At 42.6% G+C, this 15,386-nt stretch overlaps 1 pseudogene; it reads left to right on the top strand.

Moving 5' to 3' along the window:
• The first annotated feature begins 2,412 nt into the window (after window positions 1–2,412).
• LOC101839990 lies at window positions 2,413–15,334 on the top strand (annotated as a pseudogene).
• The last annotated feature ends 52 nt before the right edge of the window (window positions 15,335–15,386 follow it).

Here is a 15,386-nt window from a genome sequence, read left to right on the forward strand (position 1 = left end):
AAGTTGCTTCCTTGCTCTGCGTGGGGTCCTGGGTAGTTGTTCCTCCCACACTGTCCTGTTCTGGACTACTCTTGTCACCAGCTCAGGGAAGGAGACAACAATTTGCTTCCCCTGCCCACAAGGTTATAATTTGGTTTAGGAGTTGAAGGCTGGCATGCAGCAGATTTTACTTTGGGGCCACCAATCGGCTCCCGAATCATGGCATGGAGACTTCTTATTAGTTCTAAATGCTCCACCTTTGCTTGTCCCACTAGCTCTTATAACTCAACGTGTTTCTCTTCATCTACGTTTTACCTTTCTTTCCTTCTGTGTTTCTTACTTTCCCTGCTTCTCATGTGCCTGGCTTCTGGCCCTGGGCATGTCCCTCTCTTTCTCCCTTGTTCTCTCTTCCCTTCCCTCCTCCCTCCCTCCCTCCCTCCCTCCCTCCCTCTCTCCCTCCCTCCCTCCCTCCTTCCCTCCCTCTCTCCCTCTTTCTCCCTCCCTCTCCCTCCCTCCCTCTTTCTCCCTCCCCCTCTCTCTCTCCCTCATTCCCTCCCTCCCTCTCTCTTCCTCCCCCCTCTCTTTCTGTCTCATTACTATCCACAAGAAAAGCTTGAGTCTTTATTCAATGAAGAAATGAAGTTGTCTAACAGCGCAATTACCAACTGTGAGAAAACCCACACATGAACTAATACAAAAGATTTATTAGCAAAGGACTTAATCTATTTACTGAAATCATACCAAAGGAAAGTTATTTTCAAACATCAAACAAGTATTTCCAAGGAAGGGACCTTCTCAGTGGTAGAGCAACTGCCTAGCATGAGCCCTGCCTGGGTTTTATTTCCAACACAAAAATTATCTAGAATAATAGAGAATCTAAGATATGCAAAAATCATAATTGCAAAAACAAATTAGCTTTTTAAAAGGAAAGTTGAGTAATAAAGATGATTTAGAACTAATTTGTGTGGACATGGGCCAAAAAGGATAAAAAAAAAAACAAAACAGAAACCACACAGATCTGAACGAAAAACAAGATTATTTCTCAACTCTGAATCAAAACCTATGCAGTATGAGCCAAGGAGCAACATTTTCACACTTTACATGTTTATATCATAAGCTGAACAGGGGCTTGTGTCGGTGTTAAAATATCAAGACAAGGCCATCATCCTCAGGTGAGTATGGACTTCAAGGCCACCCTGCCTATTAAAGACCATGTCCCAAAATAAATAAGTGTGGCCAGAAACTTTCTAGTCCACATATGTTATTTTATATTTTCAAAGCACAACTAACATTGACATTTAGTGGTCATATAAAAAAAGTTCTCAGCCAGGTGTAGTAATACATACTTTAGTCCCAGGGCTCTGGAGTTAGAGGCAAGCACCTCTCTAAGCTTGAGTCAGCCTGCTTTATTCAGCAACTCCAGGCCCACCAAGAATACATTAAGTATTAGGGCATTGGTGGCGCATGCCTTTAATCTCAGCACTTGGGAGGCAGAGAGTTCGAGGCTAGCCTGGTCTACAGAGTGAGTTCCAGGACAACTTCCAAAGCAATACAGAGAAACCCTGTCTCAAAAAACCAAAACACACACACACACACACACACACACACACACACACACACACACACACAAAACAAAACAGAAAACCAAGAATACATATTGAGACTGTTTTAAAAAACCAAAAACCAAGGTCAGGCATGCTGTTGTAAGCCTTCATTCCCAGCACTTAGGAATCAGAGACAGGAGGATTCCTCTGTGAGTTCAAGGCCAGCCTGGTCTACATAGCAATTTCCAGGACAGCCAGGGCTGCATAGAATGTTTAAGAACAAACAAACAAATAAAAAACCAAAAACCAAACCAAATCAATGGTCTTTTTCATTATATCAAAATATTAAAGTTCTTTATTACTTAATTCTCAAAGGTCTTTAAAATTCAAGTGTCTCCAACAGGCAAAACTTTGTACTGTATTGATAAAGACCCAAAATGCTTCTTCTAAACCACTATTATTAAATGCAAAAATATTTTATGCATCTTATCCTCATGGTAGCCAATGTATTCCAAGTATCATACTTTGCAAATATTTCTATTATGGCTACCAGAACAGACTAGTTCTATGAGGGCAGAGGTTTTCAGAACATGCTGTTATGTCATATAAATAAAGAATAACAAATTGAACAAAAAGTTCAGTCCTGTGTAAATTTATTCACCACACATATCCTAAGTGTTCTTTAAATACTAATACTGAACAGAAAACCGAGCCCCAGCTAAGGAGAGCAGAGGAGGCCCAGCCGCTTGTGGCCCAGCACTGCAGATTGGAGCCAGCACCTGGCAGCTGCCAGGGACTGCAGGAAACACCCTGGGAGTGGTGGCTGCATATGCCTGTGGCTGGGATGCATGAGGAGGCTTGGGAACAGCTCTTGGGAGCAGTGCTTGGGAGTGGCTCTTCCACAGATGGTTCCGGCAGCGGTTGTCATCATGGAGAGGCTGTTCACCAAAGAGCTGGACCAATGCAAGGAAATCCAGGCCAACAGTCTCTGGAGAAGGCAAAAGAAATCCTGATGAAAGAATCCAATGTACAAGAGGTTCGATGTCCAGCCACTGTGTGTGGAGATGTGCATGAGCAATTTCATGAACTCTTTAGAATAGGTGGTAAGTCACCGATACAAATTACTTGTTTATGAGAGACTATGTGGACAGAGGATATTATTCAGTTGAAAGTTACACTGTTTGTAGCTCTTAAGGTTCATTGCTGTGAGCCTATCACCACACTCCAGGGAATCATGAGAGTAGACAGATCGTATAAGTTTATGATTTCTACGATGAGTGTTTAATACAGAAATGCAAATGTTTGTAGATACTTCGCAGACCTGTTTGACTATCTTCCTCTGACTGCCTTGGTGGATGGGCAGACCTTCTGTCTACATGGGAGTCTATCACCATCCATAGACACACAGAATCACATCCCAGCACTTGATTGCCTACAAGAAGTTCCTCATGAGGGTTCAACATGTGACTTGTGGTTAGATCCAGATGACCGTGGTGGCTGGAGATGCCTTTGGCCAAGGTATTTCTGAGACATTTAATCATGCCAATGTCCACACGTTGGTGTCCAGAGCTCACCAGCTGGTGATGGAGGCTGCCATGACCAGGATGCAGTAACAATTTTCAGTGTTCCAAAGTATTGCTGTCATTGTGGTAATCAAGCTGCAATCACAGAACTTGGCGACACTCTTAAGTATTCTTTCTTTCCCTTTGATCCAGCTCCTCGTAGAGATGAGCCACATGTCACTACTGCTCCTCCCTATCCTGGAAAGACAGCCTCTCGCTCACCACATTGTAGCTTCCCAGCTCGCCCGTGTCCTCTCACAGCTCCCTGTAGTCACCCTCATAGCACAGCACACAAAACCACTGTCCTCTCTTGTTCTCCTCTATTATTTATTCTGCCTGTCAGCCCTGCCTATCCCTCTCCTGCCTAGCTATTGGTCATTCAGCTTTTTATTAGACCAATCAGGTGCCATAGGCAGGCAAGATGAAACAAATGTAACACATCTTTACATAATCAAACAAACACAACATAAACAAATGTAACACATCTTTATACAGTTAAAGTAATATTCTGCAGCATAAACAAATATAACACATTTTTGGTTGTGAGCCTAGCCTTTAGCTGCTGAGCCATCTCTCCAGCCCTATAACACATTTTTCTTAGTTAAATATTCCACAACACTGCCACTCTTCCCCCACCCCAAGCTTCCCCTATAGTCTTACCTCTTTTTCTCTGCTAGAATCAGTATGGTTTTTAACTGGCCTTAGAACTCTGTTCACACTAGGCTTGGATCCCTCATAGAAGGAGGAGTAGAGCACTAATACGGGGTAGAGAGGGGTGTTGGGAATATAAGAATCCGGATGGACCATGGCTTATCTTACCAACAGCCACTCAGCCAGCCTGGTACCCACTAGGCAGTGCTGGGCCTGCCAGAGTAGAGGGTTGGAATGCAGAGAGCTGGTGCAGGTGAACCGCTACCTTCTCCCTGGAAAGGAAGCAGAGCTGGGCTGTTCTGGAGCCATCTCTTTGGAAACAGTGCTAGGCAGTGACTTGCTTAAGGTGGCACATGAGAACTTGGCCCTTTCTTCAATTGTAATTTTTTAAGATAGCTTGTATGTAAGATATTAAAATCATAAATCTCAAAACATAATTTAACCGTTCATTCTGTTTATAATTTTATACTTTTCTCCTTAAATCTTTTTTTGAAGGTAGGAAAACTTTATTTCAATACCATACATGAGAAATCATATTAAAATCTATTAGTTATCATAATCACATTTCAATTTCTAAGCTTCAAAAAATGAAACATCTTTTAAACATTTGATCTTAAAATAGGGATATAACCGTCTTACTTCTGGATGCTAGCCCAAAAGATTTGAAATCAGTGATGCTCACCCCCCCACCCCCGTCCATCACAATAGCCAGTATATGGATTGAATCTAAGTGGACACCAATGGATGAGTGGATAGACACACTATGGAAAATATGTACAATGAACACTATGTGGCCCTAAACAGGAAGAAATGCTGCCATTTGAAACATGATAGAATATCAGAGTAAAAATTGCACTAAGTCACACAGGTTCAAATACAGATCAAATGCTGGGTGCTCTTCGATGTTTCTGTCTGAAACAGTTAAGCTCCTGGAAGCAGAAATAATGATGGTACAACGTCCGGGGATGTGGGTGGCAAACAATAGGGAGATGATGACCAAATGCTGGGCAGAATCTCCTTAAATCTTAAAAACTTCAGCAATCATTTACTGAATCCAACAAAGGAACAGTTGGTTTGAAAAGATTGTCAATTGCTTTTTCATCAGGCTGATGGGATAGAATGTCCTCTTCTGAAACTTGATGCCTTCTGGGTTGTAGCTAAGGGTTTGAGGACAACATCAATGGGCATCTTATTAGATTGCTTCTGCTTCTGCCTTCTCTGTCTTCCAAGATCTAAGCCATGGCCATGCTCAAGCCCTTACCTATTTTCAAGTTAAGCTAATAGAGCATATGAAACCTTCCCATTTAAGCATAAAACAAAGCACATTAGTCCCAAGTGACAGGTGACCTTTATTAGGGCGTCTCATGCCACTGTGCACGCATCTGTCTGCCTGTCTGAGAGCTCTGGAGAGAGTGCTACAGAGTGCAGTCTGCCCACCAGTCAAGAGAACTGAAATCTAGCCACTGCTCGGCCTCTGAGCTTGAATAACCCAGGATGAGATGTGCAGCCTCTGTAGGCCTAGCTGCACAAACTGGTAATCTCATGTGTCCTTTTGAGTGCTGGTTTTTCACTCTTCCATCTTGCTGCTTTTGAAAGGTGTCGTGCTTGCATTCCCAGGAAGTGTTTCTCTTTTTATATGATGCCATAAACTGATTCTGCTAACTTCATGTTTAACCTATTCTTCAGTAAGTGGCAGCTTAAGTGCTATTTTATACCAGAGACCAGAACAAGAAAAACATGGAAACTTTGACCTTAGTTCTTGATAGATAAACTGTGTTGTAAACTAGCCCAGGCTTAGGTAATCCTGTGCAGAGCTGTTGTGGCACTCTTCTTTTCCTTAGATAATTACACACACACACACACACACACACACACACACACACACACACTCACATACGTACAAACTCACATATACATGCACACTCACACACACATACACTCACTCACAAACTCACACACTCATACTCATATACACCCATACACATACACTTACAAACTCACACACACATACACACATTCAATACTCACACTCACACACACTCTCATACTCACATACCCCCATACATTCACACTCACCAACTCACACACTCACCAACTCACACTCACACACATACCCACACACTGACACACACACTCACATACTCACACACTCACAAACTTACACACACATACATTCACACATTCAGAACATACACACATACACACACAAAGTTGGTAGTATGAATTATGCCATTCAATATTTCTCATTGCTAGTAACAAATATATTAGAGTTACTTTAATATATTGACTCTATGTCTGTTGATAAAGTTATAAAGAATAAAGAGGAAAACCTTTGCCTGTTTTCCTGAACACTTTAAGCTTAGTGCCACGATAGGCACTGGGGCAGAGTGAAACAGTCCAGGATGGTGGCAAAGTCTGTGGCCTCTGGGGCTAAATCTTCTGAATCTATAATTTACTAGCAGGACGATATTATGTAAGCTGTTTAATCTTCCAGTACGTCAGGCTTCTCAAATTGGATAGGCTGTAACCCACAGAAATGCTGTGATGATCAAATGAGCTAATGTATGCGGAGCTCTTACAACAGCACTCACTGCATTTTACACGTTGTTATTATTATCCTTATTGGGGACTGAGATGGGGAGAAGGGGAACTAGTCAGGACAGGAAGTGACATCAAGAAACAAAAAGATGTTGACAGCAGGTTCAGAAATGTGGAAGGAAAATACTTTCCATATCTGGTTCCTACACTGAGAGTTCATTTCCTGTATACCATGACACCTTTTCATTTTTAAGAGAAAACTTACTATTAGCTCCAGCTGGTTTTAAACTCATAATTCTCCTACATTAGCCTCCTGAGTGCTTAGATTATTAATGTGTACCACAACACCTGGCAGGACAACACATATAAATCTCTCTCTCTCTCTCTCTCTCTCTCTCTCTCTCTCTCTCTCTCTCTCTCTCTCTCTCTCTCTCTCTCTGTGTGTGTGTGTGTGATATTTTAAAACAATTTCATATATACCATCTCATTTGGTTATTTGCAAATCCAGAGAGGCAAAGTCTCTTATAAAACTTGGGAAATACTTCTAACTCTCTTAGAATGTGGGCAGGTCAGGCTGTAGGGCAAAATTCAGCACAAAGGAGTACTGCATGCCTTGTTTTCCAGGTGTGTTTTAAGAGCTATGGTTGGCCGGGCGGTGGTGGCGCACGCCTTTAATCCCAGCACTCGGGAGGCAGAGATCAGAAACACACACACACACGCACACACACACACGCACACACACACGCACACACACACACACACACAAAGAGCTATGGTTGTTGGGCTGGTCTACATGTCATCAGAGAAGTAACACGTTGCCATGTCGCTGTCCAGGATGCATCTACACACTCACTGAATGCACTTCGTGCTCCTTGATGGTGCCAAGCATTTTTTTTGCATGTCCTGCCTGGCTCTTATTGTGTAACAAATGCTTTCCTTTTAACATCCGTGCCAATGCGTTTTCTTAATTGTTGAGTTTTGTTTCCCCTCAGATAGCAAGGCAGTATTCTATAGATCAGAAATATTTAAAATGCCATTAGGGGACATAGAACAAAATCTCTAGCTGGGTGTTAGGGAATATGTATCAGATAATTTAATAGCTTGCTACTTGTTGTAGTTGTCAATTCCACTCAGCTTACCATCACCTGGGGAGAGAGTCTCAATTAGAGATTTCCAGACGAGGTTGGCCTGCACATATCCATGGGTGGTTGTCTTGGTTGTCTTGAGTGATGTGAGAAGACCCAATCTGAAAGTGTCAGTGCCATAGTTTTAGGAGATGGGCTGTAAAAGAACGGAGAAAGATAGCTGAGCATCAAGCATGCCTGCAGTCGTTTCTCTCTGCATTTGATTATGGTTGTCCTGTGACCAGCTTTTTAAATTCTTGTTACTTTGACTGATGTTATGGACTGTAACTGGAATTATAAATTAAATACACCCTTCCTCCTCCAAGCTTCTTTTTGTTGGTGGTATTTTATCAGAGAAACAGAAATGAAACTAGAGCATTATTATTAAATAAATAATAATTAATTAGTAACTGACACTGGCTACTTAAAAGTGGCTGCCTATATGGAAAATCCTGTGACTTTTCCTGAGGAAATGTACAAATGTCTCATCACCATAGACAGGGCACTGATAGCAGATCAAAGAAATGATTCCACCAACGTCTAGTTTAGTGAAGGAGTGAGTTTATTGGGTTACTTACAGTAGTATGACTGTGGGACCTTATAGGACCATGGATGAGTCAACAGTAGCTGCATGAACAAAAAGTTCACCCAGAATGGATACAAAGCCTGTATCCTCAGAGTTCCAGGCGAGCTCTGGAACTTGTTTACTGCTTTCATAACTTTAGTGAAGGGCTTTGTGAAGCCTTTGTGAAGGCTCCAGCCTTCTGCCTTCTAAGTTTCATTTCTTTTCTAGGATTTGCATGTTTAATTTACTTCCCCTCCTTCCAGAATGGAATGTTTCAATTTATAGGAAGTAGCTACACAACACACCCCTCCTTTCTCCAGCTCTTACATTCCTTCCACCCACTCTTCCTCAGCCTTCCCTGAGCCTTTGGAGGGGTTATACAGAAGGCTGGTTATTTTACTTCACCTATGGCTGAGCACTGGGCCACTGCCATATCAACAGTCACCTGTCTTCAAGAGCTATATGGATTTTGAGTCTTCACACTTCACAACCCATTGCAAAAAGAAGTCTCTCTCCACTATTAATTGAGTCTGACAGCAGCAGTATAGTGTTTAGAAGGCAATTTAACAGGTACATCACAATTACACAACAAAACAATAGCACTGGCCTTCCCTTGAAGTCTATGACCTCCAGTCATGGCTTTTGCTCTGGTTACAGTGCCATATATGAGTTACTGCCTATGGAACAAGCTTTATATTCAATCCAAAAGCAGTTAGTAACCCTTGTAACAGTTGCGTCACTATTGTGCCAGTAGGACCATGTTTTCGGCATCTTGGTGCTATAATATGTGGGATTCATAGCTGAGCAGGACGTTTTTGGTGACAATTCCCCCCAGCATCTTTTATGGCATCTTCTGGCACTATGAAAGTCAGTTAGCAGGAAAGAAGCTTCCAGTTATGTCTTGCAATCAGAACACAGTGTGTTCAACAACAGCAACTTACCCATGTAACTCTAGCAAGCAAACAAAAGCAAGGCAATAAATAGTCTTACTGGCTTGTGGGGTCTCCATGAAATCCTTTCTTAGAGATGTTGGATAGGATTGCTGAAGGCTCACTATCATCCATCCCAAGTATGTGCCAGTTGTACTCAGGCAGCTAAGGGGATACTAATGTAAAACACAAGCAAGGTCTAATATAGAACAAAAATACCTTGACGCTTCTACCAATTGTTTTTCTAAAAGCAATGTTGGGTAGAGTAACACACACACACACACACACACACACACACACACACTACACTATCTTATCTAGCCAACTAAAATCAAGCTCTGTTGTTTTCCATGAGATAATCTTACTTTCTAATCCTGAGGTACTGCTATTATGGGACAGTTTCCCATCTCCACATCCCTGGCCATCTTAGTGGGGCAGCCTTGACTCCCTAGCTGGACTCAGACTCAAGCAGGCTGTACTCTGTCCTCCTGTGGAACTGACTTTCCAGGTATGGCAGACTGGCCCAGCACTATGGCCCTTGCCTTTCCATCAGTCCTTGTAAGGACACTGTACTCACAAATGCTTTGGTGGCGCTGCATGACCTACCACTTGTTCCTGAGGGCATGCAACCACTAGTTCCTCAAGGACGCTTACTGCCCCAGACCACACGGAAAGGTAGGCATATCAGGATTGCCCCATGGACATTGTGCCCTCACATGGGTATGTGTCATTTGCACACACCAGCACTCATCATGGGGACCACACAACCGTTCCTTCCCAGCTCATCTTTGGTTCTGTCAGTCTTTGTTCACCAATCATCGTGTGACTTTTCCGAAAGAAAGGGAATGAATGTCTACTCACCCTAGGGTAAGTCACCTAAAACAGACCTAAGAAATGCTTCATCCAAGTCTGGTATAATGAACTGTCGAGTTTATGGGGTTCTTGCTGGCTTGTTTGTTTCACAAGAATGTGGGGGGATGGGTTGCTTATAGGACAATGGATGACTCAATGACACTGCATCACAAAAATCCCATCTCAGCAAGGGTAATAACTACTGAAAGCTGCATCCTTGGCCCTCCCTGCATGACTTATAGGCAGCTATCTGCATAGTCTTCTCGTCCCAGTAATTCTTTACTGCTCTTAAAGCCTTTGGGAATAGCCTTGTGATTCTTGTTTCAGAGGCTTGTGAGCTTTTTTTTATTGTATTTACTGGGCCTTTTATGTTTCATTTATTTCCAGACTTTTATGAGCCTCTTCTTCCTTCCAGGAAGGAATGTTTCAATGTAGACACAATTGTTGCCTAACAGAAGTATATTAAGCAAATTTAATTATCATATTTCCCAGCCCATGTTAAACAGAGGTCAAGAAACATTTCAATCTACTAGGTATGTATTAGTTTGATCCTAAAGTTAGGTGTGGAATTTTAAAGCTTTGCCTAAGGTGACAAACTGTTAACCGGGAGACCTTGTTTGTATATCCAGCTTGGGTTATAGCATAGTACAGTGTAATGGTTCAGAGTGAGAACTTTGGGCCCAGCCAATCCACTTGTTTGATGCCCCTGTCTGGAAACTCACTGGCTCTGTGGATTTTAGGAGAGCTATGCCTCAGTTCCCTCATCAGTGAAGCAGAATTATTTCCAACCTCCCAAATGTACTAGGAGGAGTAAATGAGACAATTCATATTAATGCATTAAATGCTGTGTCTGGCTCTGTGTCTGCACAGTTGTTACTGTTGACTAGAGCTTCATATTACATGCCGATAAGGCTTCAAGTTTTTCAAAAGAAATTTCAATACATTATCTGGGATTGTCCTCATAAGGTGGGTGATCAAAATTACTGCTACTGCAATGATATATCACTTCATCATCACAATAATTTTGCAGATTGTAGGAATTCTGCCTAGAGAGGTTAAATGAATTATCAAGAACAATTCTGTCAAAACAAAATGACAGTGCTAGCAGTGGTTCAGATTGAACGCAGAGGAGAATGAGAGGACAAGAGTGAATCCTTCCACATTTGCCAAGATTCCAATCCAGTGGTTCTGAAACAGGTCAAGTGCTATTTCATCTTTCTGGAACACACTGTGTTTACTTGAATCCTACAGATGTGCAGATCTGGGAGTAACAACACAGAAAGAAGTGGTACAATAAAATCTTGAGAAATGCCACGGCATTCATGGTCACTCCTGCACAGTTCTGGGAGTGGGAGGAAAGCGGTGACCTTCATTACAATGGACAAATGGAGCATTCAGCAGCCAGGATAACAGGAACGTTGTGGTTACTCTGAGGAAAGTCTCTCCTCTGCTGTTTCAGATGATTCAGAACTGTGTCTTCCTCCCTTTGTCCTCCGTTTTGCTACTTCAGAAGCCAGACTATCACCTTCTCAAAGAAACCCTCCCATTATCAGTCCAAATGGTCACAAGCCTTCTTTTTCTCTCTTCTTCCTCAAGGCTGACATTACCCAGAGAGGTCTTTGTGGTCAGTAAAACATAACATTTCAGCAAGGAGGTATTTCTCTCTCTGTTTGGCGCCAGTATCTTAGAAAGTGGGAATTAAGGAATGTGCTTCGTGTTTGAAACGAATGTGGAAAATCACCAGAGAAAACTTTAATGGGACAGAGACCCGGGAAACACCATGAACAGTCACCTCCCTATCTCTAGGCTGGTTTTGTTTCTGCTCAGCCTATAGGATCAGACTGTATATAACATTGTCAACCAAAATACAGGAGTCATATGATGGGCTGAAATTCTCAGCAATAATATGCCTGTGTATAATACCCAAACCATATTTTCTGAAAATCATCAAACTCATTGTCTTAGATTCAAACAAATCTAAGTGAATTCACTAGTAATAGAAGAAACACAGAAGTTTAGTTACTGGACACCTAGCATCTTACTCAGTGTTGGGATAGGGAATAGATGATTACAAGTTATTAAAAAGAGGGACTCAACAATGGAAAGACACTAAAAAGTCCATTTTCATAACTGGTTAATGATGTAAACAAAACGCAACCAGATGCACAAATGTATGGATGGTGCCACAGGACCTCAGGGTAAGATAAGAGAACTTTGAAGTAGAGAGGTAAGGGAAACCTCCTTGGTTATTATGTGCTGAGAGTTTTTAAATGAGCGAGCTGGAGTCAAAGGTTTATTGGGCAGAGTGGATACTGTAAATCTGCCCTCTCAGTCACTAGTGTGCTCTACATGTCATTCTATCTCTTAGCATACTGCCTGGAAGAGAATGACAAAAGAGCTGGCACCGAGTTCTTCAATGGAATCTCTGTTTACCAGTTCAGCCTAGCCACCACTCGCTCATTCATTCACATAATGGTTCTGTAGTTTTTTGTTTGTTTGTTTGCACTAACACATTTGGGGCTCTATGGTAGGTCATGGACGAGAAATCCCTATTTTCTCTCCTTGAAGGGTTTAGGTCAAAGGCAGAGATGCAGCTTGGGCGGTAGAGTATATGCCTAGTATGCGTGGACAAGATCTAGGTTCCATCCCAGCACCACACGTGGTAGTATAATACATACGTAGTTCTAGCATTTTGGGAGGAAATGTCTTGTCTTTCTTCTGAAATGTCACAAGTCAGGTCTCCATTGTTTGCATTTCTCTCAAGGTTACCTTCCAAGTTTCCACGATCGCTCATTAAACTCTGAGCATCTAATGACTTTTCCAGCTCAAAGCTCCAAAATTCTTTAGTTTCTTCACACAAAACATTCCAAGGCATAAAAGCCACTTGGTCAGGCCTGTCACAACAACATCCCATTCTCTGGTACCATTTGCTGTCCTAGTTTGATTTTTGTTGCTGTGATAAAACACTGGCCATATCCAGCCCGAGGAAGAAGAGCTTTTTTGACTCAGCAGGCAGTCTGTCATCAAGGGAAGCCAGGACAAGAGCCGGAGACAGGAACCTAGAGGCAGGAACGGAAGCAGAGCTCATAGAGGAATGCTCTTCACTGGCTTACTTCACATGGCTTGCTCACCTAGCTTTCTTACACAGTCCGAGCCCACCTGTTGAGGGATGGCATTGCACACAGGTCCTCCTCTACCAAACAGCAATCAAGAAAATGCCCCACAGACACATCTGTAAGCTAATCTGGTTCTCAGTAATGGTTCTCTCTTCCCAGGTGTGACAGCAAAAAATGGCTGTGAGAGTGTCATTATAAAAGAGACCCGAGAGAGTTAGGTGCAACCAGGTGGTGATAGCACATGCCTTTAATCTCAGCACTCAGAAGGCAAAGGTAGGCAAATCTCCAAGTGAGGCCAGCCTGGTCTAAAGACGGAGTTCCAGGATAGCCAGAGCTACACAGTGAAACCCTGTCTCAAAAAAAAAAAAAAAACAGAACAAAAAGAGGTAGATGCTTCCTTCCTTTCACTATCTAGGAAAAAGTGTTGAAAAGGTACATGGCCTAGACAGTAGGCCCTCACTTGTCCTGATTCAGTCAGCACCTGGATCTTTGTCTTCTAAGCTTTCCCAAACTGCAAGAAGTAAATATCTGAATGCAAGTCATATGCTTACATACATGAAGGCAAAGCACTCATAAACATAAAATAAGATAATTTAAAAAACTCTTTGAAGGAATGGAGAGTTGGCTCAGGGTTAAGAGTGCATACTGCTACTTTTGTAGAGGACCTGAGTTCAATTCCCAACACCCACACGGAATGGCATACAGACACCTACAACTATATTTCCAAGAGATCCAATGCCTCTGGGCTCCATAGGTCTCTGTGCACACACAGACACAGACACACACACACACACATACTTAATTTTTAAAAATTGTCAAAAAACTAATTTATTATTGCCTACTATAACCTGCACATCATATAGTGTTTTGTTACAGTAGCCTGACAATGTAATAAGACAATGCGTAGAGACTATGATTGGTTTCATACAACTGGGTGTAAACTATGGGGAAAATCTAGTGGCAGCCTTAGTAGAGAAAGCCTAATCCTCCAAGGGGCTAAGGCTTCAGTTGCTGGTTTTGGACTCCCTCTAGTGGTGGATCAGTTTGGTGCTTTAGATAGTGCTTGTAGAATTGCCAGATTTGGGATCCTGAGATCAAACAGAACAAAGGAACCACAGAACTATTATAATGCTTTCCTTTTCAAGGTCGGTCCTTCCTTCCTTCCTTCCTTCCTTCCTTCCTTCCTTCCTTCCTTCCTTCCTTCCCTCCTCCTCCTTTTCTTTCTTTCCTTCTTTCTTTCTTCTCTCTACAAGTTTTTTTTTTTTTTGAGGTGGAGGGGAGTTGAGACAGGGTTTCTTTGGAGTCTGTCCCAGCACTCTCTCTGTAGACCAGGCTGGTCTCTAACTCATGGAGATCCTCCTGCCTCTGCCTCCCCAGTACTGGGGCTAAAGGCGTATGCTACCCAAGCCCGGCTTAGAATGGTTTTCTGCAAGACTTTGCCATTGTAGTATTATAAATTCAGAAGTACAAATGGTTTAAATGATATGCTGGAAAATGGTCTGACTCAAAGGAGCAGGTTGGATTTCCTGGCTGTCTGGGAAAGACATCTGTAGTTCTACTGAGAATCAGTGAATGAGAGTTGAAGGCCTAGGGACAGAAGCCCTGGTCGATATTTGTGACTTAAGGAGCGGAGTGGCTGTTTCAGTGGGGACGGGAGAAGGGCTGGCTCCACTGAATACCCCATCAGCACAGCCTCTGCCTCTGTTAAATCAATACGGAAATCTGTACGGTAAGCCAGCTAGAGCCTCCTCATGTGTACTTCCCTCTGTTGGCATCGGTCATAACCATTGGCTGTACCTTTCACGAGACCATGCTCAAAATCCGCAAGGAAACCCTGTTAAGATCATTCTATTAAACTTTCATTTCCTGCTCAGTTCTATACCACAGCTATCCACAAGTACATTAGCTTTCACATCATACACCTTTTTACTTTTTTCTTTCTTTTTTTTTTTTTTCTTTTCTTTTTTTTTTTTTTTGGTTTTTCGAGACAGGGTTTCTCTGTATTGTTTTGGAGGCTGTCCTGGAACTCCCTCTGTAGACCAGGCTGGCCTTGAACTCACAGAGATCCGCCTGCCTCTGCCTCCCGAGTGCTGGGATTACAGGCGTGTGCCACCGACGCCCGGCTCATACACCCTTTTACACATCGAAGATGGTTATTATGTCTTACTAGGTCTTCTTTCCCATGTCTAGACGCTCTGAGCTTTTCTTGGAACAAAAATAAATTTCACAGGGTGCGGGCATTATGGTTAACTTGGCAGATATTTTACTTACACCTCAGCAGCCTGTCCCCGACCCCCAGAAGTCTTTTTTACTTCACAAAACGCAAACTCTTACTGAAAAGTCAGAAGATAGAGACCTGACACTAATGTAACCAAAGTGTGTGTTTATACCCTAGCGGAGCGGCGTTGCGTCTGTCGGATGCCGGGTCAGACCGTCTCCGTAAGGCTGCTGGACGGACGTCGCCGAGCCCATAAAGTTTTCGGAGACCCAGCCTTCTCATTTTCCCATAAGCCCTTTCGGCCGTCA

This window comes from Mesocricetus auratus, unplaced genomic scaffold (assembly GCF_017639785.1).
Source record: "Mesocricetus auratus isolate SY011 unplaced genomic scaffold, BCM_Maur_2.0 Super-Scaffold_100004, whole genome shotgun sequence".
NCBI lineage: Eukaryota > Metazoa > Chordata > Mammalia > Rodentia > Cricetidae > Mesocricetus > Mesocricetus auratus.